General features: G+C 36.2%; 2 long non-coding RNA genes across 4 annotated transcripts in view; one reads left to right on the top strand and one right to left on the bottom strand.

Moving 5' to 3' along the window:
* Positions 1-12,324, bottom strand: part of LOC149996198 (uncharacterized) — a 48,160-nt gene extending 35,836 nt beyond the window's left edge. For all 3 annotated transcript variants that reach the window (XR_016507447.1, XR_016507446.1, XR_016507448.1), the window contains exons 1-3: positions 12,105-12,324; positions 6,283-6,377; positions 732-834 (exon numbers count right to left, since the gene is read on the bottom strand). This is a non-coding gene — a long non-coding RNA (uncharacterized LOC149996198). The remainder of the gene's footprint in view (positions 1-731; positions 835-6,282; positions 6,378-12,104) is intronic.
* Positions 12,325-12,517: 193 nt separating this feature from the next.
* LOC149996197 (uncharacterized) lies at positions 12,518-20,715 on the top strand. The gene is made up of 3 exons (XR_016507450.1): positions 12,518-12,829; positions 13,759-13,962; positions 19,343-20,715. It is a non-coding gene; the product is annotated as an uncharacterized LOC149996197 (long non-coding RNA).
* Positions 20,716-27,514: the final 6,799 nt, after the last annotated feature.

Below are 27,514 nucleotides of genomic sequence, written 5' to 3'. Positions count from 1 at the left end.
CAATCACAATCCTAAATTTGGTATTTATTTCCTGTGCATTTTTTAACATTATTTCTACAAATTCAAGTATTTAAAACAATATATATCATTGCTTTCAAGATTTATATAAATGTTACTGTACCATATATATTTTACATAAACGTTCTATTGCATGTAACCTCCTGCAACTTATTTTTGTCATTCATCCATAATGATACACACAGCTGTCACTTAAATAGCAGTATAACAAACAAAGAATGCATCATATGACTATGTCACAATTTGCTATTCTTCTGTTGCTTAACTTTACACAGCTCTCAATTCTTTCCCTATTAAAAGTAAAAGTAAACAAAACTGTTTGACACGTCGTAGTTTATCTAGGACATCTAGGAATGTAATTGTTGGGTTCAAGTTTGTGTATATTATCAACCTTACTAGAATTCTGTCAAATACTCCCACAAATAGCATAACAAAAGTTCCCCTTTCTCCAATATTTGAAACTACATTTAAGAAAAATATCTACTATCTAGATGAAAATTTAAAAAATTACTAAGTGGTCAATTCATCAAGTGTAGGTATACTGAAAGTTCTAAAGAAACAGAGCAGGCAAAAATTTTGTCCCGGGTATCTGAACAAAAATAAAGCTTGCATAATACGGTTTTCCTAATATGACTGATAATACCAAGATTTAATTTAGGATGACTGCAGTAGAAATGACATGATTCATAATCAGTTATTGAGCTTAGACATACCATGACCAAAAAGGAAATAAAAGCAGAAAGTGTAAATGGTTCATTGGTGTGAAGAATCCTCCCTCATTTAATTTTGGGCAGTGCTTCTCACAGGTGGTGCTTTCTATTAAAAAAAAAAAAAAAAAAAAAAACATAGCTAGGAAAAAATACAAATTCCTGAACCCCAGGCTCTAGATTCTGATTTAGCAGGTCCAGAAAAATGTTTTATTGTAGGTTATTCTGGTACAGGTAGTTCACAGACACTTTACACGGTAATTAAAATCACTGGTAAAAATGAGGTACTTTTAATATTAAGGATTATGTAACTCAGTTTTGTTAAGGGTCATTTAACAATAATTATTATCTGTTCAATTCATCAACGTATTAAAGAAAACACTTCGGTATTAAGGAAAAAAGCTGTGGTTACTTTTTAAAAGAAATGCTATTACAAATGTCAGACTTTAAATTAAGACATCGTCGGCAGCCATCCGTCTCGAGAGACGATGGTGTAGCTTCTTAAGAGTCTATCTGCACCGCCGAGAATGGTTGTGCAGTCCGACTCGGGAGTGACACGGTATCTGTCTCCTCCCGTGTTGAATCGACATCTTGCGATGACGCTGGAGTGTCCTCTCCAGTGAAGCTGAAGCTACAGAGCCTGGGCAGGGTGATATGGAGGGTCTGCTGTTGCCCATGCAGCAGACCCCCCCTCTCTTCGCAGCTGAAGGGTCCAAGGGAAAGACGGAGTCAATACAGCTTGGCTTCAGGTGCGCCGCAGGAGTTGCCGGTGTTGACTACAACGTCAAACCGCCTTAGGGACTCCGGCTCCGGATTTTCTGTCGGGGTTTACTCCCTTAGCCTTTCCCCTGAAGAGGTATGCCGCAAGGCAGCGGAGGTTTTTTGGAGTCGGAGTTTTCCTTCTCTGATGTGCCCTGACTGGAAGATCGAACCAGCGACACTTAGCTCGCAGGCCGACGCTCAATCCACTGAGCCAAACCAGCCAGGGTTAAATTAAGACATATGCTAAAATAAAAATATCATTTGTAGGTCCCAGCATGAATGCTACAAATGGTATCAGAACTTTAACAGAAATCCAATATTCACTTCCCTGTAATATGGGCTCAGAATATGCCCCCAAGGTAAAAGAAACATTCATTTGTGGACATAGTCAACTTTTCTTTCTTCAATATATTACCTACCTTGTGTTGTCAGCAACTAATTATTAATTTTTCCCAGTCTACTAGCTTAAAAGTGAAAAACATGAAACATCATACATACTTTCAGAATACAGGTTTCCATTCAGAGGAAATAAACTGAATTTTTTTTTACACTAACTAAAATCAGAGTAAATAGTAAAAAATAATGAGTCTAAAAATAAGTATCTACTGTTCTCTTTATGCTCTTTTGGAAAGTATCTTCTCATCAAAGACCTATATATAGGTCACAGTGACAGTTGGGCCCTTCCTACCTAGTCTGTAAAAACTGATGGGTGCAGGCATTTTTGGCCACCATCATTGCATATTTGATGCTATTATGTACAACAGCCAAGTAGCAGCAGCAATCTCCAAGCCCCTGTTCCCAGTTTAAGGGACAAGAACAAAGGGTTGTGGTGATACAGTACTTGTTTTTTCACTGTTGCTGCTGCTGAGCAACAAACGGAAAAGCTATACAACTAATAAGAAAAAGCGAGATGCGAAGAGAGAAGACAAAATTGGTGTATTGATTAGAAAGAGAACCTATAAACATAGGGAAATAAATGACTGACAGATTTGTTGATCAGCAACTCCTAGTTTAGATTTAACTGCTCAATTATCAAAATTCTCAGTTTTTATCAAGGTTCAGGGTAAATTCATAAAGAGTATTATCCCTAGCTGTTCTTCTGAAGAATAAGAAAAGTATCTAAACTTTAATCAAGAAATGAAATTACATTTTACTTATAAAAGGCTCCACGCTCCCAGGTTCCAAATATCTCATCACCACCATATATGTAGGACATTAGAAACTAACAAAGAAATAAGATTTTAGCCCATAACGTTTTTTAAAAAATTCCAACTATTAAAAAATTTCTACATATAATTTAACTACTTAAAATGTGTAATGCAAAGCTAAAACAGTACATAATTATCAGTTGATGATAACAGAAATAGAAATTGTTGTCAAATTACCTTTAAATTTAAATGTGATGCTATTTATGAACTTAAGACTTTACATTTAACAGCAATTCTTATCTTAACATCTAGGGAAATTTGATTCTGAAAAATATTTTAAAAGTCTGAAAAATTAGAAAACCTATAAAATTTTTAATACATGCTAGAAATGGCTGATAAATTTTAAAAGTATTTGGTCAAGAAGGATATGTTTGAGATTAAGATAAAAGTATAAAATACAGTAATGTTTAGAATTCAGATAATACTTTGTAAAAAAAAGAAATAAAACCACCTTTTATTTTTCTCAAAATTGAAAATTTAATTTTCTGCTTAGCAGCTCAATAAAAAATAAACAATATTACTAATAAAAAAATTCTGATGGCACATGATAACTTAATATATGTATTTAGTATAGTTATACAAAAAGCAGCAAATATCAAAGGATTTTCAAAAATTTAGACATTTACAAACTAATGAATAAACTAATTAGTAGGTTAATCAGTATCAGCAGTTACATTTGAAACATGCTGCATGTTTCTGTTCCAAGTGACTCTAACCATGAAAATAGGAAAGTAAAACTAAGCCAATTATATGTTAATGAAATATCAAGTATGGTTTGTGTTGCTGAGAACTTAGTCCTCACATTAAATATAGCCTTTTGAAAATGCTAATCAGAAAATGTAATTTTGATGCATCAGGTCTTATTTGAAAAAAAAAAAATTAAGGATGTATTTGCTAGTCAAAAAAAAAAAATATACACAACAAAACGACTTCAAATAAACATTTAATAAACTTATTAAGAAAGATAATTGTACTACTCTTCAATGAATCCTCGACAACACTATAAAATCTTATTAAAGGAAGTTGTTATAACTGACAAATTGCATAAAACAGAAGTTGTCCTTATAAATTAGCATTATACATCACATTAATAATTTCAAGTCCCTTCATACACAGATATGTTAAATTACCTCTATTTCAGTTTATTCAAATATTTTCCCCCCACCTAATGATCACTATTTCAATAAAATAGGAACATTGACAGCATAACTGTATTTTAGGAACAATTAAGGATTTTTCATTAAAATGAATGTTAACCCTAAAAATGCATTTAACCAAAAAACAGATATTGCAAAAATAAGATATAAATTTATCACTAAAAATGTAACAATAAATCCTTTCTCTCAAAATCTTACATAATGAACTACATATCAAGGCTTAGTTAGATATAGATAAGCAGGTTTGCAAATTTACAACAGCCAAATCCTTATAAAATGTCCCTTGAGAAGATAAAAGATAACCAATCATACTTTGCAGTTATGGCCCTTACTAATTTGCCCCTAAAATAATACATACTACAAATTAGGCTAAAGTTTCTCACCCTGTAAGAACTGACCAAATACAAGAAAACTGTTAATATCTGCATTGATTCTTTTAGATGTTAAATAACTTACCAAAACAAAAAAACCCAAAAATTAGGAAGTTTATATGTCAGTATAGAGGAAACTTTATGATACTAAAAATTTTTGTCCAAACAATAAGTTTTGACAACTTCAAACACAAATCACAAACTCCCTAAATTAGGAACAACTCTGTGAATTTATGTCTTTATCTACAATAAATGCAAAAGCGGTCTCTCTTCACCCATTTAATTAAATTAAGTAAGGCTGTGTGTAAAGATACCTGGTTTGAAAGTGATAAACTGAACGAGGATTTTTTTTTTTCAAACACTCAGAAACCATATATTTTTCTTTTCATCTTAATGTTTTCTAACTTGGGAAACACTGGTTAAATTAGAAGGAAGCAAATTTTATTCTTTCTATTCAAACTAAGCTAACAAAGAAATAAGCTGCTTTTAAAAATAACATTCTCAATCAAAGAAGTCATTCTAATACCTTGTATTTATTTCAAACAATCATCTACAGTATGATGACATCACCACCTGACTTCACCTTTAAATGGATTTCCATTAAATTTTAACATTTTATTGAACTTAACTGTTAATAGATTTGCATTCCTGGATTATCTATCTAATACCTACTCATACAGAAACATCTAATGCTGTATTAGTTTTTTTAGTATTTAGATACATATTTCAACATTCAGAAATTCTTAGATACATATCTGAGAATCTTCTTTTAAAATACTTTAACATTGTTTAAAGACATGTCTAAAGATAAAAGCAGTTCTATGACTGTGATAAATACTCTTCACTCTTAAGACTAAATTACACTTGATGAAATCAAACCTTTGTAATTTTTTATATTTTAAGTATAAAAAGAAAATATTTTAGGTGAAAAAATATTCAAAGAAAAAGTTTAGTACATTTTATTTTAGTAAACCTCACTTTATCAAGCAGTTTTTTTAAAAAATCACGTATTATGGTTATCATGTGAATAATAATTTATTATGCAAATATTAACCAAGTAAAACTTAGCAGTAGTGTTCAAGAAGTTGATTTTCATTATATCAGATTACCATTTAGAAAACAATCAAGAATTTTATTAGCTAAGTATCTGAAATTTTTAGAAAAGATTTAATTTATTTATTCTTAGAGAAGGGAAGGAAGGGAGAAAGTGAGGGAGCAAAACATTGATGTGCACAAAATGCATTGATGGTTGTCTCTCATAGCCAGTTGGGGACCTGACAACACGACCCAGGCATGTGCCCTAACCAGGACCCAAAACGGAGACCTTCCGGTTTGCATGCCAGCAGTCAATCCAGAGCCACACCAGCCAGGGCTGAAATTTTTAACTAAAACTATACAAATCAAAGTGGTTCTGTTATAAAGTTTTGTGGAAGAAGACAAAAAGTCACTAGAAATTTTGGCATTCTACAATTTGTTTTTTAAATGTTTGCAGCTTTTGATATGAACTGTTTAAATATTTTACTTGGAGTACCTATGAGTAAGATACTAGTTTCTACTTAAAGTAGGTTTTTCAGTTTCAACCAAAATGCCACTTTGTTAGGATACTACTTGGAATACTTTAAATGGCCTTAAAATATTCTCATTAATTTTATCTAATTTTGTAGGTTCTCTACCACTATACCTGTCACACAGCCAAGCACTAAATTACATTTGATTTAAACCTTCCATTTTATAAAATTCAAAGTACACTATTTATTTTACATAACACTATAACAGCCTTACCAAAAAGAAAAAAGAAAGAAAAATCCCTATATATACTTATTTTTAGACGAAATAAATTCAGTTGGAGGTGGACCTAATAAAAGATAACATTAACTATATTTTTAAAATCTGGAGTTTTAATAAACAAAAGTCTTCAACCATGGCCACTTCACGGAATGATTTCTGTATTAATAAATCTTAATTGATTCTTAGCTCACCTAAAACTTCTAGCTTTGACAACTGTCTAGGCCAATTGCAAAAATATAAAATTGCATGCTTTTAAAATTCATTAGTATACCTTAATCTCCTAACATGTTCCAATGCATTATGTGAGTGTTCAGTCAAAGAAGTTAGGTTGTTCTCCAGAATTGGCTCTCTTCTAAAGGTCAAAATCTGAAATAAAAATGTCATGCATTATAGCATGAAGACACTCAACAGATTTCCTTCTACCTCTTGCAGTTCCACAGTAACACAAAGGTAAGGTCTTCAAAATGACCTCAATCTTGCCTATGTTAAAAAACAAACACACTAACTTGAAAATAATGTTAAATAGAAATAACTTGATTAGAAACACCTGTGATATGCTCTGTCATTTGAAGCCTCTTCAAATAAATCAGATTAATATGCTTCTGCCTTCATATCTCTTTAGGGTATTCATTTTCAAAGCAGTGTAGGGGTATGCAAGTCTGTGTGTATTTATGGGTGTTAGAGAACTGGTAAAGGGGACTCATAATGAAAATATCAGGTATAGTTTGTGTTTCTAAAAGTCATAAAACCCAATTTAAAAAAATACTCAAGGGATGGAGAGAAACTTTTAACTACCTTTCTCCCCAAATAATCAAATTTTTAATGACAGAAATTACCATTATTTTCAGCTTTGGTCTTCTGCCGTGCCTAAGTGAACAATAATATTGATATTTCCAAATATTTTAAGACATTACAATTCTAACAGAACAAAATTTAGAATTTACTCTTTAAACTAACTAATATATAATGAACAGATGATTATTGGGCCAATTTTTTTTTAATGTTTCCAAGCACAAGTGATGTAACCAAATGTACATAAGTGGCTTTTAAATTTGTTTCACCAGTATCTTACTGATTTTGTGGCAATCAACTATATAAAAATATTAAATTGTTCAACTACCAAAGATTTATAGTGTGCTATATGTGAACCATAATGCTCTGAATTTTCCAGTTTTACTTAAAAATAGCTTAGGAAAAGAAATGGAAACCAAATAAACCCTCTTCCACCAAATATTTGTTTGTTTAATGGCAAAAACCACACACCTACAAACACCAGTTCAAATACCATAACATTTTTAAAAATTAAAATAATACCTACAGTCTTCCTCAAAGACATAAAGTTTTCTATACATAAGCACTCTAAAAATTAAGGTATCCTAACTTTAAAAATCACAAAAGAAAAATAGACACCAATATGTACTCTATGCCAAATGTTAAAATTTTCAATAATAGAAACACAAAATATACTAGATAATAACGAACAAAATGAGTAAAAATACAAGACAAATATTAAACCAAATGATAAAAAAAGATGATGTAAAAAAACCTTGAAATAGTAAAACTCAAATCCATTACAAAATAGCTTATTATTTATACTTAGAACTCACAAGTCTTTCCAGTGCAAGTATTCTTTAGTGACATAAAACAGGATTAACCAAAAGTATACTAAACTTCTTTTAATTTAATAAAAGTATTTAGAAAAAAATTTCATGTATATTTAACATTTGAAACTTCCTAAAAGGAAGATCTTTTAAAGCATCTCTAGGATACTCAAGAAAGGGAAAAAAGGCAAAAGAAAATCATTTCCCCAGCAGAAAGCAGTATTTTTAGTAAGGCATTAGGCATTTGTATATGCAAATAATCAGATAAATATATAAACATATATTAGTAATTGATATTCTAAAACTGGTGTTACTCTTACAATAGTAAGACAATCAACTCTATAGCTCCGATAGTCACTTGTAAAAAATGCAAAACAGCTTAATCTCATTTCTGACACTTATTTTAAAGAAAGTAGTCATTTATTATTGACTTCCTTTGGTCTTAAGAGAGGGGCTACCAAATATCAGCATGTCATAGTTTTAGTTCTAATTACATACCCAAATCAGTCACCTGGCATACAGTATTTTTAAGTTTGCTGAGTAATAAAAAATAAAAGAACAAAACTGCATGTACACTAATATTCTAAAATATGACAATTCTTTCTAAGATATATTTCCTAGTTATAATCACATCAATAATAGGTTTTTTTTTTAAAAAAAGGGTTAAAAATCAATGTGGGGTCATTAAGCTTCATTTGAAAAAGAAAAGAGACACAAACCAATTTTAGGCCAGTAATTTTTTAAATGAGAGACATTTATGTAGACTAAAATTTCAAAATAGTGTATAAATTCATACTCCAATCAATATTTTTTAATTGGAGAAAGTTTATGTATCATGTAGAAGAAATACCTAACATAATCTTCTGGCTATATTTTTTCTTTTTGTAAACTCAAATCAACTAATCAACATTTCTCATTAAAGTAGTTTGTTAAATTTCGAACTGTTCCTACATACACAAGTCTTGATGATACAAAGAATCCAGAATATGGATTTTGAAATTTCCATCCTTAGCTCTAGTTCATGATAAACATTAAAAATGATATTACTCTGATTAGAAAAAATACAGGGTCACATACAAACACCTGAGGCTACATTAATACAGGTGACAGCATTTAAATACAGTCTAAAATTGCACTTTTATTTAGATTTTTAAAAATTGTAAAAAGGACAAATGAAAATGAATACTACCAGAAAGATTGATATCTCTCTAGTTCCCTCTCCCCCACAATATGTAAACACAGCTTTAAAAAGAGTTGAGTTACTGTAGCAACATCTTTCCCCACCATTGTTTTCCCGCGGTATTATGACTTTTCTAGTCTGTATAGTATAATAGAAAATAGAATTATATACATAATAATGATATGCATCTGTTAGAATTCATACCTATACACCCATAAATCTAAAACCAAAATCTTCCTCTTATCTACCGTCACATAAAAGGTAAGATATTTTTTAATGCTGTGGATTTTATTTAGGTGCTAGCCAGCTAGTTCTCAAGATTTAGGTGTAGTATTTCAAATAAAGGAATACTTCACTTCTTTTAAAAATGGCTTGTAAGCAAAAACAATCCTTAACCCATCATGCCCAAAACAAACAAACAAAAACCATACACAAAGCATTAAAAAAAGTATGTTTAAATTTAACCAGCCTGGTGGAATTTGAAAGCCTTTCCCTACCCTCAAAACCCTCCATATCACATAATAATATGAATGAAAATTAAAACAGAAAAACAAAACACAACAGTGAACAAAAAACAAAAACCCACACTAGTTCAGGTATCATAGGCAAAAAATACATTTAAAATAGAAAAGAGGTTTCCTACAATTTCATCAAATCAAATTTTATTAAAAAATTATTAGTATTTTCTATAACATTTTCACGATGATTAAAATAAAACAGCTTTGAAAAAAAGATAATGAACACAGGTTCTCTAATTGCAAGTCTTGTTAGAACGGCCCCAAAAAGGATCATTTATAAACTTAGTTATCCCACTTATTAATGTAAGTTATTACTACAGTCCTGCAGAGATTTATGTCTTAGTATCCTTTCATTTCAATATTTCCTATGTGAGAATACAAAGTTTCAAAATTTCAACTACTATTCATAAAAGGACATAAATTTTTATTAAATTAAAAAAAATTTTTTTAAAGGATCAACAGCTATCTTGTTTATCAGTGAGTTATCGATTTTCTTTGAAAACCACACCGGACTTTTATCAAGATGCCACGTAAATGGAATGACAAGCTTGGTAATAAATTGAAATACACTGACAGCTGTCTCAAAGAAGTTAAACAGAAATCAACTTAAAACCAACCAAATAAAACACACTGTGTACACTGTTGTATGCAATCTGTTCTTCATAATATATTTATACAAGGAATGAAATCATATATACGCACCCGTGTGTACTTACCTGCTGTATTGTGTAAATTAAGCAACATACATTTCTTGTAAATAAGGATTTAAGCCCACTGCAATGGCTGAATTAGTAAAAATGTATATATTTTAAATCAGATGTGAAGTTTTAAAAATGTATCCAATTTTTGTCAAAAAAAGTGGAAAAGCACTTTCTTAACATTAAGAATATTAGTTTCTTTTTTCCAAAAGAAACAATTCTCCCGCAATCTGCATTTAATAAATATATGTAGCTTAAGATGAAAAATGTCTGTCAAAAGAATAAAAAAATCTAAATGTTTCACTTAGTTTTTAACCAACAGAGAACAGGGCAAATATATAAAAGTCTCGTGATTTCTGCCATCAGAACGCTGTTTTGAGAAAATTGCCTCCTTAATTTTATTTTTAATATAAATTTCAGAATTACTCTAAGTTCCTTTATGAAATAAATGTTAAACATCAGCTTTTTTTTAACAATCCGTATTAACATTTTGTAATTATTTCCGTGGTTCTCTAAAAATATAATTTTTCGTAAAGTCGAGTATTATAATCTAGTGTTTAACATTCAAAGCCTCCAGTCCGCTTTCTTCCAGCCAATCAAGGGATTACAAGTCCAGTGTTTTGAGAGCTCCGTTAGACACAATTTGAAAAACATCACATTACGCTCTCCTGTTCTCTTCGGGGAAAGATTGCAAAATGAGGGTAAGTCCCCTGGTCTTTACAGAAATAAGTAATGAATCGTTACATCAATTCGGGGAGACTTCACACAGACTACCCTGAACAGTGTGTGACTGCTGTTCTCCTGAAGCCTTATTCCTCTTTGCGAACAATTGAATGGCTGTTGCAAAAACCATCTCCTGTGTGTTCGAAACACAGAGCCGTGAGCCCCACACGCAAAACATCGCGTCTGCAAAGGGTTAATCTAGTGGCGCCTTCACGGCAGAAAAGGATTCCAGATCCAACATATTTATAAAGGTCAAAATCTGTAAAGTATTATTAAAGGTCACTGGCTCAAATCATTCGAGTTGTCGAGTAAGAATTGGTGGAAACTGGGAGCAAATAAATAAATAAATAAATAAATCGATCACTTTAGTAAAAGACAAATATATCCCTCCTCCCACCGTCTGAATTAAGAGTTCCCAAGAAAAGGTGAGGGTTGCAAAATTACCGCTAAAATGTCCAGGTAAAGACTTTTCAGAAGGAAAACATCAATACTGTTTCATCGATTGTTTTTTTCCTGGGGACATATTTCAAAGGCTGGAGAAGAAAAGTCTTCTAAAAGTGCGACTCCGGGGTAATCGCAAAGAGAAAGAAAATTGCAAACTCAAAGCCCTCTTTCATCTCACCAAAGATCTCCCCCGCCCCCCAAGAAAGGACAACATCGGGTGAGCAAATGACAAAAATCACAAGCAAAAAGCCAAAGTCCAGAATCTTTCCTAGGAGCCCGCGAAAACCTCAGAAGCCTACCCCCGCCCTATCTGGCCCAAATTGTTAAACTGATCAATGCTACCCCGACCCTGACCGAGGCGTTCAAAGCCAGAGGGGGGCATAGCGAAACTCTCTTTCCTAGGGCACCTCACAGTTTAGCTTCAAAGACAGCGTACTGGGCTGGGTCCCGTACTCTGGGTCCTCAGTTTCCGCCGACCTTAACTTTCTTGATACAAGAAGACCGCCGCGCGCAGAACCAGAAAACTGCTATAAGAATGGCCCGGTTCGGCAATGGGGGAGGAGGTGCTCATCCTCCTCCTCCTCCTGTCACGGCGCCGCGGCCTGCGGTGCCTCACTGCACCCCGTCCGGGTCCTCTGGGGTCCTGCTGACAGATCCGCTGGGCGGCGGCTGCTCTGCTGCAGCCCGTCGGCGTCCCGCTCAAACTGCAACTCCCCTCCCCCCACACCCCTGCCTCTCCGCGTTCCCGCCACATTCTGCCCGCCACCACCCACTCAGAGACACGTAGTTACCCCCAATACTAGCTCCTCACACTTTTCGCGATTAAAATGAGGGCGGACCCAGTGACCAGCTCCCTGCACCCCACCCACCGCCTGCCGGTCCAACCACTGCCACCTCCCGAGTCCCGTTCTGCTACTTCGGTCTCTTACCGACTGCGCCAACCGTGGCGAAGCTCCGCGAAGTGTCCTTTCTCAAAGTAATTTTTGGCGATTTTTTTAGTGACTTTTCGGTGGAGTACTAGTGGCAATATACTCTCCGTCGGCTTATCGCATCTCTCCTGCTAAATTGATGGGATCAGGCATCACTCGAAAATGGCGCCGAAAGCGCTGAGGCTCCTCATTCAAATTCGTTATAGCCAACCCCGCCGCCCCAGCGCATGCCGGGAACGCGGGCAGCCTTCACAGCTGTCAATATCGCCTCCAACCACCCACTTCCTCTGGCTTTCCAGACAATTGTACGCACGCGCTGACTCCTCCCCTCGGCCACTCCTTGCACATGCGCAGAGTTATTACTGTTCTCTGCTGTCCCATTGCTTTTTTGGTGGCAGTCTTTCTACCTCTTTTGCTTGCGCGTGCGTGCAGGTTCTTCTTTACTCAGCCTGGGATGTAGAGGGACAGTGGGGACTGAGCCAGAAGGTCCATAGATGATATATCTGTCGGTGGGCATTTAATCTACTGTTTGAGGAAAACAGATAAGGTGCAGTTTAAGCGAAAAAAAAGACAACTTACTGCCAGTGTTTTACAACAATGTGTCTCCGAGACCATCTGTATTGTATGGATACGCGTCTACTTAAAACAGCCTGCCTGTGTGCAGAGCTCTCGCTATATGTCAACTCTTTACAGGAGCTATCGCATTTAAGCCTCAACTTTGTGAGGTAGGTACTACTACTATTCTCAGTTTGCAGACCGGGAAACAAGGCTCAGAGACTAAGTAATTTGCCTAAAGGAGCACAGGTAGCAAGCACGTGATGAGTACGCGTCTGTCAGATTATGGAACCCAGGCATTCCCCTGCTGTGTGATCCAACCTGAGCACCTGCGGCTTAGCCACCGTGTGTGTACCCTCGCGCGCAGCCTGCCTGCTTGGAGTTAAGGAGTACTTATATTCGCCCGAGTACTTCCCGGTCCTCTTGGGAAGGAGCTCTCATAGAACCCAGTTTCTCCCACCATCCTATTTGTGCTTAAGATTCTCTCGGTTTGGGAGAGGTGACTGGGTGAATGAGCAGTCTTTGGGTGTCACTTAGGGCGATTTTTTTCAAAAGCGTATTAAGTGAACTGAATCTAGCAAAGGTGGGTTTCCGTTGTGCGACACACTGATAAAGTAATACCTAGTTACCATGTATTGTCTGTGATAGGCACGGTGCTAAATAAACGATTTGTGGATTGACCCTGTTTATATCTCACAACAGCCCTAAGAAGTAGGTATTATCCTTATTTTAAACACGAGGACACCCGAGACTCAGATAAAGAAACTTGCCCCAAAGTCTTACAACTAAGTGTAGAAACACAAAACCTAGGCAAATCTATGCCCACCTTCAAAAATGGGGCGCTATGATAGGGCTAAATAAATGATAAAATGATAAAAACCATTTTCAATAGTTCGTTTGCTTGGTAGAGTTATCCTATCTGCCAACAGGCTAGTTATGATGGAAAGAAAAGTTTTAAAACTGCTATTGATCCTAAATAATTAATTTAAAGATTATTTTTGATTGCTTACCTTTTTCCTGATTCCAAGTTATAATAAAGTTTCTAAAGAACCCAACAGTTTAAAATATGGGTATTGCTGTTGTTTTTTTTTCCTTCTAGTTTATGTTGCAAAACAATATGTGATGGACCATAACCATTTAAGTATATGAAGACATACATCATTGTGAGGGTTAAAAGAATGAATATGAAAGTGCCGGAAGTGCTAAGAAATAAGGAAATGGGAGAAGGCCAGCATAATTTGCATTAATGAAGTACAATTGCAAAAGACGGATTTTAATAATTTGAGATCAATAAGAAACATGGGTGAGTAGTGTGTGTGTCTTGTATCTCTATGGCACTTTTGTGCACTGGTTGAGTGAACCTTGGAATCAATCCCCTTCTGTTTGAATCGCAGCTCTGCTATTGGTATCTGTGACCCTACATGAGTTACTTTTTCTCATTTTGATCTTCTGTAAAAAGAGTAACGCTAGTAGTACTTCATTTGGTGGTTGTAAGGATTAAATGAGATAATATATTAAGGGCATTGAATGTTGCTTGGCATATTAATAAATATCAATTAATGGTCTTTAACCCTTATTTTTCAAAACAGCATCTGTATTCAAGAGTCCCTTAAATGATAAATTAGCCTGACTTGATTTTTTGCCAAATATGAGGCATGATTTCTGTCAGATGAATAAGAATAGTAATTTGTTTTACCATTTCATAAGAGTAACATGGAAATGGAATGGTTTTATTGCTCTTTCTAATTATTACAGTTAAAGAAAAATCAGGCCAATCTAAAATATATAAAGTAAAAAACATCCAAATTTCTGTCACTCAGAGATAATTACATATCCTTTTGTATTTTAAAAATATACTTGTGGGGAGAATCAGCTAGAAGTCTTATTTGCAAGATTACATTGAATTTCATGAATTGGTAAATTTTTGACCTAGGTCCCTTTTAGTAGTCTTTCCAGAAAATTATATAAAATTGATGATATTGTTGATAAGTAATATTGAGGACAACTATGTGTCAGGTACTGTGCTAAGTATGTATGCATTTTCCCCTTGAATCCTCAGAATCATGAAGTGGGTGCAATTATTATCTTCATTTGCACAGACTAAAGTTTATATGAAGGTTAAGTCCTTTTAAGTCCTGGCTTGTTTTAAATCTTATTTAATAAACCCCAAATCCTTCATTAAAGCTTTTTGATTCATTAAAATGGGAGAAAAAAACAAATAACATGGTTTCTATGCCTGAACAAAAAGCCCCTTTGGAAAAAATGGTATTTTGCTAATGAAAATTTTTATTTGACCACAAGGGGGTGCAAATTCCTGAGTTGAATTTTAAACAACAACAAAAACAACAAAAGGGTTTTTACTTAAGACCATCAAATCCACAGATAAAAAAACTGGTAAAAACACCTTCCCCAAATTTTAATATTTCACAAAATGATGTACATTATGAAAAGAAAGAACTCAATTATTTAGGTACTCAATTGTAGGAGACCGTTTTGTGTAGTACAGGAAATTGTAACCACTGCGCAAGCCAGGCTTGAAAACAGGACTGTAAGCCTTGACCAAAAATGGGAAGCAGCTGATGGCATGCTCCAAATACCACACCACTGGTGAAGGAATAGGAATGCGATGTATCTTTTGAGGCCTGTCCTGCTTTATTCAGCTTTAGATCTATATCAGCAGGATGTTTAACTATTACCAGAATGCTTAACTGAAGGAGTACAGTCCAATCTTTTGCAATGTGCTCTGACGCCAGAAAGTCTAAACCAATTGTTACAATGTATTGATATATGTTCCTCTCTGATAATCCTCTTTATGGTTGGGTGGAGGGCTGCTTCCACAAGCCAAGCACTTCTGCGCCTAGATAACCCAATAAAAGCTCTACTGAGAAAGGGATCATCAGCAGCATTGTCCTCTAAGGGGTGGTCTTCCTTCCTCCCCAGGTCATTCCTCTCTGAGTCAATTTCTTCATCCACAACTGGGGGACTGCAGGTCCAGGAAGCCCCTCACTTAGAGCAGGTTTCAGCTTTCTTTCATCTTGAATACAGTGAAGTTAATCATCCCTCCTCCCCCTCTTTCACCCACACAGTTTGGAGCTCTGCATACTCTTGTGGTAAGAGTAGAACTGGCCGTGGCTAGTGTGGGTCAGTGGGCAGAGCGTCAGCCTGCAAACAAATGGTCAGCCTGCAAACCAAAAAGATTGCTGGTTTGATTCCTGGTCAGGGCACATGGCTGGGTTGAGGGTGCGGTCCCCAGTTGGGGGCGTGGAAGAGGCAACCAGTCCATCTTTCTCTCACACATTGATGTATCTCTCCCTCTCTTCCTCTATTTCCTTTTCTCTAAAAATAAATAAATAGAATCTTAAAAAAAAAAAAAGTAGAACTGAAGTCATAATTTAAAATCTGAGATTTTACTTGGAAAGTGGAATGCAATCACCAGTTAATGAATAGTAAATAAATGTAGTGTGAAGAACTGAGCTCTTGTACTTCCAGTGCTTGTTTTTTCCCTCCTGCTATTTCTAATGAGTAAGCTACAACTGATGGAATGTTGGCTTCAACATATTAACTTAATTAAATGAAATTATGAAAGCTATAGGTCTGTTCATCTTTTAAGAAAGAATGAAGACTCAAGAAAACCTTTTGAACAGTAAGTTGAAAACTTAGTTTTTTTAAAAAACATACTTAAATGGGTACTTTTTTTTCCCTACTGGTCTTATTTCTCTGAGGTGGACTTAATTTTAAAAAACAAGCTTTTTATTTGGAAATGGTTTCAAATTTACAAAAAGTTGAGAAAAAATTAGAGAACACCCATATCATTTTCTTCCTCTTATGCACAGTGTCTGTCTCTTTTCGCATTAGGTATGTTTATATACAATTTGTTTTCTGAACCATTTCAGGTTAAGTTAATATATATCCTGGCCCTTCATTCCTAAATACTTGAGGGTGTATTTTTTATAAACTTCATAAGTTGACATTGAAATAATACTTTGATCTACCATCAGATTCCAATTTTGTAGGTTGAGCCTTTTAGCATTTCCTCCCCCAGGATAGATTCAGTCTAGGGTCAGGTACTACATTTAGTTGTCCTGATTCTGTAACATACTTTACTTTCATAGCCTTTTTTAAAAAGTCATTAATTACCTTGACATTTTTGAAGAATGCAACTTGTCTCTCCACACTCATTTTTAATAGAATATTTCTTATTTTGTTGTTGTCTGATGTTTCGTAATGATTAGATGGAGGTTATACATTTTAAGTGGATTACTGCACAGGTGATATGTGTCCTTCTCAGGATATTACTTCTGGAAGCATGTGTAATCCATCTGTCCCTCACTGATGATGTTAATTTTGATCACCTGGTCCATTTGTGGCTTGACTTTTCCACTGTATAGTTTTTGTCTTCCTGGCAATTAATATGCAGTTTTGGGGGATACATCTGAAGATATATCCCGCTTTTTACCAAAATTTCTGTTTAGCTCTGACTGGTGTGGCTCAATTGGTTGGGCATCATTGCACAAAGTGAAAGATCTCTGGTTATTCTGTTCAGGGCACATGCATGGATTGCAGGCCAGGTCCCCAGTCAGGGCACATGCAAGAGGCAGCCAATTGATGTTTCACACATCAATGTTTCTCTCCTCTTTCTCTCTCCCTTCCCCACTCTTTAAAAATAAATAAACCTTTTAAAATTTTCCTGTTTAAATTTAGCATCCCTTATTACTAATATAATTTTCCTATGATGGTTACAAAATGATCCAACCAATCTAGTACTCCCTACACATTTACCAGTTGGTCCACAGCATTCTACTACAAACAACTTTATTAATTTGTTTGTTTATTATCTGTATTAACTTATGAATTCCTTGTTTTCCATTTCTGTATTTTGTTTTCATGTGTATTTTCTATCTATATATTTGTATATTTTGTACATTATTTTTCTGAACTATTTGAAGGTAAGTTACATACATAATGAACTTTTACCTCTAACTATTTAATTATTTTAGTGTTCAATTTGTCCCAGATTTAGCTAACGGCTCCTGTGTCTTTGTGACATGCCTACATCTTTTTTTCTTTTTTTGAGCACTTCCTAACTTTGTGGTATAATAAGATGTTCCATGTTTATCTTATCCTTACCTGCGCCACCCTTGGAATTAGCCTTTTCTCTAAAGAGCCCTGTTAGTGGAGAACAGTATTAGACACCAAGGCTAGGCATATCCATTGATACTGTGGTGCATCTTCTTCTTGGACCCTTAAGAGGCAGAGCTAGGAAATTTATGCATACACACACACACACACACACACACACTGAATATGTTAATGACATGGGTTTAATTTTAAATTATTTTTATTATAATTGAGATATTATAGCAACATTTATGAATTTCTGAATAAGGACAGTGAAATCATAGTCCACACAAACAATTCACACATTTTAATATTTGTTTTAGTTAATGTCTATATATCTAATTTTATAGGGTTTTAGTGTGAAATTGTTTTCTTTGCCTTTTTCAACTTAATATGTCAAAGCATCTGAGTTACTACATCATTTTTACTACCTTCATTCCAAATTGCTGGGTTACATATTACATAGCATTTAGCTGATTCTATCATTAATCTATTACTGGCATTTAAGTTGTTTCCAATATTTTGCTATTGTAAAAATTCAGAACTGAACATTTTGTGCATAACTTTTCAATTTATTTGCTTATTTATTGGAAGATTTTGCAGATGTGGGAATAGCAGTTCCCCAAATGTAGGTATGTTTTGAAGGGTTTGATATGTACTGGCACACAGAATTAATCACTTACCATATCAGAATTGGATAGAGATGAAAAGGATATAGTTTCTGTTAGCAAGGAGCTAAAAGTCTAATGGGAGAAACCTAATTTTTAAAGAATTGTATTTTAATAAATACAGAAGAAAAGTGTTTAACCCAGTTTAATAGCAGGTGGCTCAGGGAAACTTTTCAGGAGGAGGTTATAGTTGAGCTGTGTCTTGAAAGACAGCTTCATAGAGCTGTCTTTAAGGATATCTTAGTGGAAACCTTAAAAGACTGGAGTATTTCCAGTGTAAAAGAGAGAGGAGAAAATAGGCCATAGAAGGCATTTTAAAAATCACTAGAGTATAAGAAAATAGGGAGGTTCAAGAAAATTTAGGTAATGTGACTTATTGCCTAGTACCTTTGGAGGTGTGTAAGGTTAGCCTGATCAAGCAGAGAGAGGTTAAACCATGAAGGCCCTTGCCTGTCACCTTTATTTTGATGCATTTGAAAAATCTTAAACCAGTGAGTAATGTGATCAGGTTTATATTTTAGAAATTTACTTTGACAAGGGTACTGGAGAACAGATTAGAAAATCCAAGAGACACGAAAACAAAAAACAAAAAAACCTCATCACATTAATGGTATGAATAAGTAAAGGCCGGTGGCAATGTAAATTAAAATACCCTTTTTGGAAAGTAATTTAGCGATATGTAAAAAAAGGGTTGTAAAGACATGCATATCTTTCCTGCCAGAAACTCTAATTTCAGGAACCTAGTCTAGGTGAAGTAAATCCAAAATATGGGGGAAAAGAATCTATATAAGATCCTCATTCAAGCATTAAATATAATAGTAAAAATGTGGAGAGAGAAGAATCAAATGTCTAATAGTAGGAAGATGATGATTATTATTATTATCATTTTTTTTTAAGATTTTATTTAGGAGGAAGAGAAACATTGATGTGACATCAATCGGTTGCCTCTCATACACATGCTGACTGGGACCGAGTTGGCAACCTTTTGCTCTACAGGGTGACGATGCCCAACCAACTGAGCCATACCAGTCAGGTCAGGAAGATTATGAAGTAAATTGTGGAATATCTACTGCATTTACTATTAGCATCATCACAAAATGATGCATGCTAACATGGAAAAATGTTTATAAATGCAACATGTAAAGAAGTGTAATTATTATGATTAAAACTACTTCTAAAAACACAGAGAGAAAAATATACTTAAGCAAGAACACGCAACCCATATTAAAATTTTCTAATCAAAATTAAAAATATACATGTTAAAAGGCTAATTTAAAATTTGGAATTGCTGATACCACTAATATGCTTCTAAGGAACACTGGTATTCTATGAGCTAGTCCAGTGATTCTGAAACTTTGAGAATTTGTTGAAAGTTATAAATTCTTTCTCTAGGCTCGTGCACATATGTGAACAGTTTGCATAATTTCAGGAATGGATGATGGTTGATGGAATTCCTGAAAAAAGACAGAGGAAAAACTATTCATGTATATATTAGCAGAATATTGGTCCTCCCAAAGATGTCATGTCCCAGGATCTATGAATATGTTATGTTACATGGCAAGGGTTGCACATAGAATTAAGGTTTCTACTCAGATAACTAAAAATAGATTATCCCAGATCATCTGAGTAGGCCCATTGTAATTACAAGGTTCTTCTAAACATGGAGGAAGGAAACAGAAGAGTCAGAGTCAGAGTGGTAAGATGTGAGACTCAACCAGCTATTGCTAACTTGGCTATGAGTCAAGGAATGAGGGCAGCCTGGAGAAGCTGAAGAAGGCGCAAAAAAAAAACAAAAAAAAACCAGATTCACCCCAAGAGGCTCCACAAAGGAACGCAGCTCTTCCTACACTTTGATTTTAGCCTACTGAGACCCATTTTAGAATTTTAACCTTCAGAACTGTAAGATAAGTTTCTGTTGTGTTAGGCCACTAAGGTTAGGATAATTTGTTACACTAGCAATAGGAAACTAATAAACACATAACCAGCCATTTTGTTTGTGTATTGATATGTGACTGAGGTAGTGAATATGCATACATACATATATAGAGATATATTTCCTGGTTTTGAGAGTTTCCTAATAGCTGGGACTATGCCTGTTCTTGTTCTCTGTCTTTAGCACAGTTAACTGGCACTGAAAAATATTTAATGGGAATGAATGGTACTCAGCAGAGAGAGACAGGATCACCAGTTTCTCTGCCACCTGAACAAATTTGAGAATCACTTATATATGTGTTCTTATAATCTCCAGGTTAAAATTGTAAAGAATATAAACTGGTAAATATTTGTTATATATTGAATAAATTGATATTTACTGAGTATATATTACAAACAAGGTATTGTGATTTAAGAATGTTTTGTACTTGTTTACCACCATATATTTAAAACACTGCTACAAATAGCTATGCTTAGAATTTTTACCCTTCAGAAATTACTACTCAATTAGAATTAAAGTAAAGGCAAAAAGGACAAGGTTTAATAATAGCTGGTTTAAAAATGTTTCTAATCTGTGTCCTATAGCATAGCTATTTTTTAAATCCTCACACAAGGAAATGTTAATTGATTTTTAGAGAGAGAGGAAGAGAGATAGCAAGGGATGGAGGGAGGAAGAGAGAAAGGGAAAAATAGAGGGAGAGAGAAAGAAACATTGACGTGAATGAGAGACATCAATTGGTTGCCCTCTGTATGAAGAGGGACCCCCCCCTAAAAAACAGAAGTTAAGAAAAGTGCTTATTTATTCTTACATGTTTAAACTTTAGTCACCTTCAAAGTAGTCTCCATTTGATGTAATACATCATTTGAGACATTATTTTCCATTGTTCAAAACAGTTTTTGAACTTATCAAAGTTGATGCCTTTTAATGTTTCTGCTGTTTTTTGTTTCACCTCTTCCACATCAGCAACATGTTTCCCTTTGAGGACTTCTTTCATCTGATGAAACAAAAGTTGCTTGGAGTGAGATCTGGTGAATGAGTAGGGTGGGGCATGGGGGTCTTGCCATTTTTGGTCAAAAACTGCTGAATACTCAAGCATGTGTGGGCAGGTGCACTTGTATTAAGTTGGCCAAAAAGTTGTTTATGGCTCTAGTAGCACTTAATTGTCTTTAACTTCATTTAGAACAATTTTGCAAGATTGTATTGTGACAGTTGTCATGTCAGTGTGCATTTAAAAAAAAATCAAGCCCTGGATGGTGTGGCCCAGTGGGTTGAGCACTGGCCTGTTAACCAAAGGGTCGCTGGTTCAATTCCCAGCCAGGGCACATGGCTAGGTTGTGAGCCAGGTCCCCCATTGGGGGTGCATGAGAGGCAATCACAAATTAATGTTTCTCTCCCTCTCTTTCTCCCTCCCTTCTCCCTCTCTAAAAATAAGTAAATAAATAAAATCTCTAATGAATAAAACATCAAAATTGGTGAATTTTGGTGTAGCCATTTTAATATTGAAGATGGAAGAAGATAAGCAACATTTTCAGGATATTATGCTTTATTATTTCAAGAAAGACAAAAATGCAATGGAAACACAAAGATTTGTGCAGTGTATGGAAAAGCTGCTGTGACTGAAGTGTCAAAAGTGGTTTGTGAGTTTCATGTTGGAGATTTCTCAACAGATGATGCTCCATGGTCGGGTAGACCACTTGAAGTTGACAGCGATCAAATTGAGACATTAATTGAGAACAATCAACGTTATAACACGAGGGACATAGATGACATACTCAAAAAATTCAAATCAATAAAGTTATTGTTGAAAATGAAAAATGTCTTATTTTACGGAAAAAACTAAATAGACTTTTTGGCCAATCCAGTAAATCACCCATCATAAAATAGGCGAACACGTTGAGGCATCAAAAAAATTTCATTGAACGTGGACTTAACTCAGACTCATTTTCTCTGAGCTCAAGCACTTTTAGCATCATGAAAGGCTCCAGTGGCATACAGGGAGGACTGACATGTCTGACATCAAGGCAAGAGCTGAGGGACAGCTTTCTGCCAGACATGAAGGTGGGCAGAGGCCAGTGCCCCTTTTCTGAACCCTCTTCCCACAGAGCAACAGAGCTGAAGGGCAGGTGCTATATCTGAGACTTCATCAACCTGGCTAATACTATTTGCCTCTCCCTGGAGATCCCCTAGAACTCTGACTCACCAACTTATGGGCTCACCCAAGTTGTTAACAGTGGCTTTTCCATGTGAATAACTGGTCCTGGGTCATTCTTCACTACTACTAAATCCTCTCAAACAAGCAACAACCATCTTCAGTGAGCCCTCATACATTTTGCTAAGTGGCCCTAGGCCCAGCACTAGCAGCAGGCTAGGTTCACAGCTTGACTTCACCTGGTAACCTACAAGCCCAGCACAAGTAGCAGCCATCTCGGGTTGCTCATGCAGGGTGGCCCTGGGCAGAACACAGGTGGGGAATGACCTTGGCCTGCACCACCCAGGAAACCACAAAGCCTGCACACACACTGGACAGCTACAGACCCCATTGGAGCACCACCACCCTTCACCTGCATAGCTGCTCCTCCACAGAGGGTTGAGGTTGGTGGTTAATGGTCACAGCCAGTCTTTGCAGCTCACTGGCCTGTGTAAATCCATCCCCTTGACCTGCCAACAGCAATCAAGGCTCAACTACAAGACGAGGGTGTACTCAGCCCACATGAATTGTGCATCTCAAGTACCGAGATTGGGTGATAAGGGAGTCTCTGCCACCGAACCCTATAGGACACATACTTCATTAGGCCATGCTACTAAGTCAGAGAGTCATGGAAGCTCTACCTAATACATAGAAACAAACACAGGGAGGCTGCCAAACTGAGAAGACAAAGAAACATGGCCCAAATGAAAGAACAGATCAAAACTCCAGAAAAAGAGCTAAACAAAATGGAGATAATCTATCAGATTGCAGAGCTCAAAACAGTGTTTATAAGGATGCTCAAGGAACTTAGTGAGGACCTCAACAGCATAAAAAAGATTCAGTAAGAAACAAAGGGTACTTACAGGAAAACAACAGTAGAGAGGATGAAGCCAAGAATCAAATCAATGATTTGGAACATAAGGAAGCAAAAAAACAACCAATCAGAATAACATGAAGAAGAAAGAATGAAAAAGAAATGAGGATAGTATAAGCAGCCCTGGGACAACTTAAAGCCATCCAAGATTTGCATTATAGGGGTGCCAGAAAAAGAAGAAAAAGAGCAAGAAATTGGAAATCTATTTGGAAAAATAATGAAAGGAAACTTCCCTAATTTGGTGAAGGAAGTAGACATAGAAATCCAGGAAGCACAGAGAGACCCAAACAAGATGGATGCAAAGAGGCCCACTCCAAGATACCTCATAATTAAAATCCCAAAGGTTAAACATAAAGAGAGAATCTTAAAAGCATAAAGAGAAATGGAGTTTATTACCTATAGGAGAGTACCTATATGACTGTCTCAAAAGAGACTTTGCAGGCTAGATGGGATTGTAAAGAAGTAGTCAAAGTCATGAAAAGCAGGAACCTACAGCCAAGATTGCTCTACCCAGCAAAGCTATCATTTAGTATCGAAAGGAAGATAAAGAGCTTCCCAAACAAGAAAAAAACTAAAGAAGTTCATCATCACCAAACCATTATTATATGAAATGTTAATAAGACTTATTTAGAAAAAAAAATACTATGAACAATAAAGTGGCAATAAGAACATATCTGTCAACAACTGAATCTAAAAGACAAACTAACCAAAAAGAACAGAGACAGAATCATGGATATAAAGAGTGTTTTGATGGATGGCAGATGGGAGGGAAGGTGTGAGGGAATGGGTGAAGACTTGAGGGGCTTAAGATGTACAAATAAGTAGTTATGGAATAGCCATGGGGAGGTAAAGTACAGTATAGGAAATGGAGTGGCCAAAGAAGTTATACGCATGACCCATGGACATAAACAATGGTGTGGGGATTGCATGAGGGAGTTAGGGGTGCTGGTAGGAGACAGACAAAAGGGGGGAAATTGGGACAACTATAATAACATAACCAGGGAGACTTCTGGCCAAGATGGAGGCCTAGACTGACACGTTCTCTCCCTCCATAACTAGAAGGACTACAACTACCGCAAAACCAGAAATAACCAGAATTTCCAGAAAATAAGTGGAAGTCCAACATATTAAGTTGTAAAGAAATGGTACTCATCCGGACAGGTAGGAGGGGCGAAGCCGGGGAGGAGAGGTCAAGCTGTGCTGGCAGTGGGACGGCGGTAAGCACAGAAACCCGTATTTAAGGGGAGACAAGAAGCACCTTGGGAGCACCCCGACTGCAGACCACAGCCGTCACCTAGCGATTCCAATGCCAGGGAAGGCAGACCCCCATAGGCTTGGACTTTGAGGCCCAGAGGGGGTGGGGACAGAGGGGGAGGCTCCCGGTCTCTCAGCGGAGAGTGAATGGCAGGAGTCCATCTTGGACCCTCCCTCCACAGGAAACACCACAGTGTGGTAAGAAGGGTCGCCTGGTGGTGATGAGTGCACAGGGCTCCGCCCCCTATAGCGTAGGAGGTGTGACAGCCCCACCTAGGAAGCAAAAGTAAACACAAAACTGTCAGGATGGCACAGATCATGATAGAGATCCCGGTGATGCAGCTGACCAGGCAGCAAATATCTAATCTAACGAAGCAGCAGATAGAAAATCTTTCTGAGGCACAGTTTTGGTTATGAAAATGCTTACAGACCTAACAGCAGATCTTAAACAAGACAGGGAAGGAATGAAGGCTAGTCCTGCTGAAATGAACAAAAACAAATACGAAACTAGTGGTAAAGGAAAGAAAACCAGGGATAAAATGAACAAATCAGAACATAGGGAAGGAACAAACAATCAGCCAGTGCAGAAAGAGGAAACGAAAAGTGAGGAAAATGAGAGGCTCAGAAACCTCTGGGACAGCTATAAGCGAGCCAATATCCGAATAATAGGGTTGCAAGAAGGTGAAAAAGAACTAGAAATGGAAAAATTATGTGATAAAATAATGAAGCAGAACTTCCCCAACTTGGGGAAGGAAATAGACTTACAGGTCCAGTAAGCACAGAGAGTTCCAAATAAACTGGACCCAGAGAGAACCACACCAAGACACATTATAATCAAAATGTCAAAAATTAAGGATAAAAAAAATCTTAAAAGCAGCAAGAAAGAAGAGAATTACGTACAAAGGGGTCCCAATAAGACCATCAGCTGATTTCTCAAAGGAGACTGTACAGGCAAGAAGGGACTGGCAAGAAATATTCAAAGTAATGAAAAGCAAAAACCTATAACCACGATTACTCTATCCAGCAAAGCTGTCATTCAGAATGAAGGGCAGAGAAAGTGCTTCCAGGACAAAGTAAACCTGAAGGAGTTCATCATATCCAAACCACTGATATATGAAATGTTAAAGGGACTTGTTTAGGAGAAAGAGGATCAAAACTATGAACATTAAAATGAAAACTGTATCACAACAACCAACAACAGAAGCTAGGGAACTGAAACAAAGGCAAACTAAGTAGGCAACGCGAGGGGAAAAAGAATTATAGGTGTGGGGAACATACTGGGGAGAGGTCAGCAGGGAGGGGGAAGGGGGAAAAGGGAGGGATATGATGCAGGAATTAAGAAGCATAGTAGGAGGGAATGGAGTAGACAGGAAAATGTTGAAAAAACTATATATACAACCAATGGGCATGGACTAAGGTGGGGGGAACAACTGGAGGGAGGGGAGTCACTGGGTGGAGGGAAATGAAGGGAAAAGAAATTGGGACAACTGTAACAGCATAATCAATAAAGCATATTAAAAAATTATAAAATCAATGAAATATAATTTTAAAAATTCATGAAGCTGAATGCAGCCCCTCACAACAGCACCAGCTGGCAGCCTGATACAGATGGTTTCCTAGAACACTCATCTAGCAGGGGAAGCCAGTATTACAAGGGGCCCACCTTCCAGAAGTAATTCTAGGTTTTTGGGGGGTCTCCCTTCTATGTGTCCCACCCAGGGATCTAAACTGTAACATAGGTGTGTACCATGACTACGGATCGAATCCACAACTTTTTGGTTTACAGGATAACACTCCAACCAACTGAGCCACCCAGCCAAGGCCTATAGCATAGCTATTTATATTCTACTATCTTTTTATTTTTTTAAGTTTTAACATTTACCTCAAAACTTCAAATTTAACTTCTAATCATGGTAAGTATATTTTAATACCTAATCTAGGTGTTTTTCTTTACTTTTTTGTTAAACAAATTCATAAAAAGTACTTTTTAATCTTTTAGGTGTGTGAAGTGTCAACCTCAAGATGGACAACAACTTTAATTAAATAGAGCATCTAGTCTATTACTGAAATTATAAATCTACACAGCATTTACTAAAATTGTTGGTAAGAATGTGATAAATTTTTCCTACTAATTCACCATCCACATTACATTTTCAAAGTGCAAGCTTATCTGTTTTTAGTACCTTTGTTCTGTCAACTATCTTTGATAACTTCTTTTCCCTGTAGTGAATTGCTACATGAAAAAAACAATTATAGGGGGAGCCAAGATGGTGGAGGAGTACGTGTAAGTTACACAAACTTCCTCCCAGGACCAGTCTGGATTTACAACTTAGTTGTGCAGAAATCATATGGAATAACCAACTGAACACTAGTTGGAGAGAAGTCTTATAACCACGGAGAGACAGAAAAGGCGGCTTCATCACAATGTGACTGGTAGGTAGTGCAGAGACACGAAAGCGCTGGCTAGGCTCCCATGGGTGGCAGCTGCAGGAACTGAGAAACAGCTCAGCAGCTGTGAGTTCCCCCTGAGAAGGGCAGGGTCTAAAACCACTGCTGGGCTTCCCAGCCTACAGCAACAGAGCAGAAAGTAAAATAGTATCCAGCTGTGAAAAGTGAAAAGCCACAGGTTTTCTTGCTAGCCAGAGAGAAACCTTTGGAGAAAAAGACCTCTTTACAGATCACATATGAACATATTTTAGCACCCACTTACCCTGGGCTCAAGCAAAGGGAGGGCACAAAGGACCAGAGATGCTTGGGGAGTATTTGGAGCTATGACTTTGAGGGGAGAACTAAGGGAGCAGCTGAACGGGTCCCAGTGCT

Source organism: Furipterus horrens, unplaced genomic scaffold (genome assembly GCF_987537825.1).
Source record: "Furipterus horrens unplaced genomic scaffold, mFurHor1.1.pri manual_scaffold_12, whole genome shotgun sequence".
Lineage (NCBI taxonomy): Eukaryota > Metazoa > Chordata > Mammalia > Chiroptera > Furipteridae > Furipterus > Furipterus horrens.
Note: the sequence above shows the minus strand (reverse complement) of the source record. Positions and strands in the feature narration are given on the sequence as shown.